The sequence below is a fragment of the Dasypus novemcinctus genome, chromosome Y (assembly GCF_030445035.2).
Source record: "Dasypus novemcinctus isolate mDasNov1 chromosome Y, mDasNov1.1.hap2, whole genome shotgun sequence".
Lineage (NCBI taxonomy): Eukaryota > Metazoa > Chordata > Mammalia > Cingulata > Dasypodidae > Dasypus > Dasypus novemcinctus.
Genome location: NC_092216.1, coordinates 10,279,830 through 10,285,199, shown reverse-complemented (window position 1 = coordinate 10,285,199; position 5,370 = coordinate 10,279,830). Strand labels below are relative to the sequence as shown.

Here is a 5,370-nt window from a genome sequence, read left to right as displayed (position 1 = left end):
AGACATTCAATAAGGCTAAGTGCCAGTTTCTCATTAGAAACTAAGGAAGTGAGAAAGCACTTGTATGATTCATTTAAAACACAGAAAAACACTTCAAGCCAAATATTTCTTAACCAGCAAAACTGACCTTCAAAATGAGGGAGAGTAGAAAGTCCACACAGAAACAGAAAAGAGAGAGTATTTTTACCAAGAGACCAGCTTTTCAGGAAGTATTAAATGGAATGCAGCAGCCTAAAAGGAAGAGACAGAAGATAGAGTCTTCAAAAAGAGTGTAGAAATATAAAGATTATTCATAAGACAAATTAAATGGTTAAAAATAAACAGACAAAAGTATGATATTATGTTGGAAGGCCAAATGGTAAAACTGTAGAAGTAATGCCTTTACAACAATAACATTGAAAGTTTTTGGATTAAATTCCTAACCAAAATACACAGATAGATGGAAGGAATTTTTAAAAAGGAGCCATTAGGAAAGCAGCTGTGGCTTAATCAGCTGGGCTCCTGTCTACCGTGTGGGAGGCCCTGGGTTCATGTCCCAGGGCCTCCTAGTGAAGGCAAAGCTGGCATGTGTGCTGCAGAGAGCTGATGATCCGTGCACCATGGATAGCTGCTGCAGCAAGATGATGCAACAAAAAGGAGACAAGCAGATACAGAAAAAAGTGCAATGAATGGTCACAGAGAAGAGATGGCAAGAGAAAAGAAACAAACCACAAGTGGGGGAATGAATAAATAAATAAATAAATAAATCTTTTTTTAAAAAGGAACCATCTATAAGCTGTCTACAAGAGACTCATTTCAGATGCAAGAACACAAATAGGCTGAAACTGAAAGGTTGGAATAAGATATTCCAAGCAAAAACAAACAAAAAAGAGAGAGCTGCAATACTATATAACTATCAAGCAAAATACACTTTAAATGTAAAAGTGTTATAGGAGAGAAGGACATTATATCATAATAAAAGTGGTCACTTAGAAAGAAAATATTACAATAAAAAATATTTATGCACCTAACCATGCTGCCTCAAAATACATACAGCAAACCATGGCAAAATGAAGGGAGGAATAGAAGTCTCTATAATTATAGTTTGAGATTTTAATACATTCATTCTCATTATGGATAAAATGTCTGGGTGGATGATCAATAACAATAGAGTTTAAATAATATGATAACTGAACTAGACTTAACAGACATATATAGAATACTGGGTCTCAAAACAGCAGGATATACATTCTTCTCAAATGCTTGTGGATCTTTCTCAAGGATAAACCATATGATGAACCACAACACAATTCTTAATAAATTTTAAAAGAGAAATTATACAAAACTTTTTGTATAATCACAACAGAATGAAGATAGAAATCAATAACAGGGAAATGGACTTGGCCCAGTGGTTAGGGCGTCCGCCTACCACATGGGAGGTCCGCGGTTCAAACCCCGGGCCTCCTTGACCCGTGTGGAGCTGGCCATGCGCAGTGCTGATGTGCGCAAGGAGTGCCATGCCACGCAGGGGTGTCCCCCGCATAGGGGAGCCCCAAGCGCAAGGAGTGCGCCCCATAAGGAGAGCCACCCAGCACAAAAGAAAGTGCAGTCTGCCCAGGAATGGCACCGCCCACACTTCCCGTGCCGCTGAAGACAACAGAAGCAGACAAAGAAACAAGACGCAGCAAATAGACACAGAGAACAGACAACTGGGGGAGGGGGGGAATTAAATAAATAATAAAAATCTTTTAAAAAAAAGAAATCAATAACAGGCAGAAAATGGAAAGTTCACAAAATATAGATGTTACAATTTTAAACAGTGTGTCAAGAAATTGCAAGAGATATCAGTAAACGTTGAGATGAATGAAAATGATAATACAGTATTTCAAAAATGATGGAATATAGGAAAGGCAGTGCTTAGAGGAAAATTTACAACCTTCATTTCAAGAATTAATACCAATCCTGCTCAAGCTCTTCCAAAAAAAAAAATTTGAAGAGAAGGGGCACTACCTAACTTGTTCTATGAAGCCAATATCACCCTAATCACAAATCCAGCTAAAAATACTATAAGAAAATAATATTATAGACCAATGTCTCTAATGAATACAGAAGCAAAAATTCTCAAAAAATACAGCAAGTTCTGAGAAAATGGAGTCAGAGTAAGTAGGCAGGGCTCAATTCTCTCATAAAAACAATGGAGGAAAGGCAAAATCCTGTCCAATGGAGCAGCTTTGGGTATCTGCAGGCCAGGAGAGTGCTGCACATCCTCCAGGATAGTAAGGGATAGAGTCAAACAAGCAAAATGAAACCATGAGTTACTCTCTCTCATGGCCAGAAACTCAGCCATCCCTCACACAAGGTTAATACCCTCAATAAGACATGTGGCTCATTGAAGCCAATTGAAAGGAAAACAGACATCTATGCTCCTGGGAAGAGGGCGGTGTGGCAAAGAGTGGAGAATGGTTTCTCTTCAGTGAGTATACCCAGCAGTGTTGACTTTGAATCTTGACTCTGACCAGAAAGGATCACAGACAAGTGAAGGTTGAAAGAGGCTCATCCATAGAAAGATTTACTGATGAATGCCATCTGCTGGTTGACTGGGAAACTTCAAGGAGAAAAAATGCCATTTGGAGTCTCTTGTCCCAAATACTTTGGACTGGATCTGTGCCTGGCCTTACTGATAATTTAAGCTGGGCAATTTTAAGACTTAGAACAAGTTGAACCAAAAAAACAATGATGAGCCACAAAATCATACCAATGGCAGGAGAGAGAAATTCAACAAAATACTTGGGTGCCAGACATCAGCAAAAAATTACAAGCCATTTAAGGAACAAGAAGGGATGGTCCAATCAAGGAACAAACCAAGAATCCAGATATGAAGATAATAAGAACAAGTTTGACTTTTCAGTGATGTCCTATAATATATTTTTATAGCATTTGCTGAAAGACAATTTACACCTCTATAGATAAGTCAGGAGTCAGTTTTACACTGGGGTTTTAGGCTTGCCAATAGTTTGGGAGAAATTAAACACTTTGATGCAGATGTACTTTGTTTGCAAGAATTTCAAGTTCATTATTGGCCAGAGATCAAGCCAAGTTTGGAATCTTTGGGTTACCACTGTAAACACAAGATGTGGACAGGTGAGAAACTAGATGGCTTTGCCATTTGCTTCAAACATTCTAAATTTTCATTCTTATCAGTGAACCCAGTGGGATTTTACCACCCTGATGTATCTCTGCTGGACAGAGACAATGTTACTCTTGCAGATCAAGTTTTCAAGGGCTGCCTCTCCTGCAATCTGTGTAGTCAACATTTATTATTTACTCCAAGATGGGATGATGTTAAGTTGACCCAATTGGCAATACTACTTGCAGAGCTTTCCAGTTTTGCCCATCAGAAAGATGTCAACTTGGGCCCAATTGTTTTCTGTGGTGACTTTAACTCTGTTCCTGATTCTCCACTCTATAATTTCATATAAAAAGGAAAATTAAATTATGAAGGACTTGCCATAAGAAAAGTATCTGACCAGGAAGTCTTCACAGATACAAAGAATTTTATCTATTCCAATTTGCCCCCAAACCTGGTAACACAGAACTGTGTGTGTGAGGCACAGCAAATACCAAAAGTAGAAAAGACAGCAACCTAACAAACACAGCTAGATAAAACATAGGTCCTAGTAACAGATGAAAAATTATCTTCCAACTTACTGCATCATTTTAACTTGTCATCTATTTACTCAAATTCCAAATTCCAGAAGTGACCACATGTCATTCCCAAAGTGCCACTAACTGTGAATTTTATTTTTTACTATACAGAAAAGAAAGGTGTTTTGGACAGCCAGAGATGAAATCATGTTGGCTGGTAGCTTGAAACTTCTAACTAGACTGTTCCTTCTAACTAGACTGTCACAGAACAAGACTTATGGCACATTAATGAACTTTCAAATGAAAACTCTTCAGATCATCTACTTTTATTACCTAAGTTCATACATGAGCTTTGACTCTTCTTTCACTTCTATCATGTCTTTTTCATCTTCTATTCTTTTTTAAATAATGTAAAGTTTTTACTGAGTTTGCGTGTTTTTTTTTCTTTTTGAAATTTCTGAAGAGATTATGTTATGTGCTTGAATCACCAAAGACAAGGTGGATGTGGCTACCATAATGAATGGCAATCATAAAGCAACAATCAAAACATTCTGAGTCACATAGAGTAATAATGGCATTAGCTAATAGATTATGAGATACCTAAAGTGAAATAGGTGGGCAGTCTACTAAATTCATCCTTGATCTGTATAAGTAGAAGAGTTCTAGGTCACATGAACAAAACCTTAAGTCAAATTATAAGACAGAAAATCAGAGCCTCTTAATTAAATCTGAGACTTGAGATAGATTACAGCCCCAGAACTCCTTGAATGAGGTGAAGGCCAGGTCCCCTTGGGGAAGGATCCTTGTACACTGCCTAAAATTTATACTGTTAATCTTCCTCCAAATTTACCTAAGGAGATCTATGGCCTTTTGCCAGAGTAACTGTACATTGTGGAAAAGGAAATGATCAGACATTTCAGGATTATTACACTGCCTCAGAAGTGACATTAATTCAAGGAGATCCAAAATGTCACTGTGGTCCAGAGTAGGAGCTTATGGAGATCAGGCGATCACTCTGGTGGTTTAGTTCGGGTCCATCTCAAAGTGGGTTCACTGGGTTCCTGGATCCATTCTGTGCTTATTTCCCACTGGGATGCATAATTGGAAAAAACATACACAGTAACCAGCAAAATCCCCACAGTGGATCCCTGACTTGTGAACTGAGGGTTATGCTAGGAAAGGCTAAGTGGAAGCCACTAGAACTCCCTCTACTTAGCAAAATAGTAAATCAAAAGCATTACTGGATTCCTGGAGGGATTGCAGAGCTTAGTGTCACACCAGTCATCTGAAGGATGCAGGGGTGGTGATTTCTACCACATCCCCATTCAACACTCCTGTTGGCCTGAGCCGAAAACAGATGGATCTTGGAGGCTGACAGTAGATTAACATAAACTTAACCAGGTGGTGACTGTAATTGCAACTGGTGTCCAAAGTGTAGTATCATTAGTTGAGCAAATCAACACATCCCCTGATACCTGATATGCAGCTGTTTCTGGCAAATGCTTTTTTCACAATTGTCATTAGTAAGGACCACCAAAGACAGTTTCCTTTCTGCCAGCAGTATACCTTCACTGTTATATCTCAGGGATATATCAGCTCTTCAGCCCTATGTCATTACAATTGTCCACAGGGTCCTTGATCATCTCTCCCTCCCACATGATATCACATTGGTCCATTATACTGATGATATCATGCTGATTAGCCTTAGTGAGCAAGAAGTAGCAAAGACTCTAGACTCATTAGCAA

At 38.5% G+C, this 5,370-nt stretch overlaps 1 pseudogene; it reads left to right on the top strand.

The window, feature by feature from the left end:
• Positions 1-2,862: 2,862 nt before the first annotated feature.
• LOC139438319 (protein angel homolog 2 pseudogene) lies at positions 2,863-3,980 on the top strand (annotated as a pseudogene).
• Positions 3,981-5,370: the final 1,390 nt, after the last annotated feature.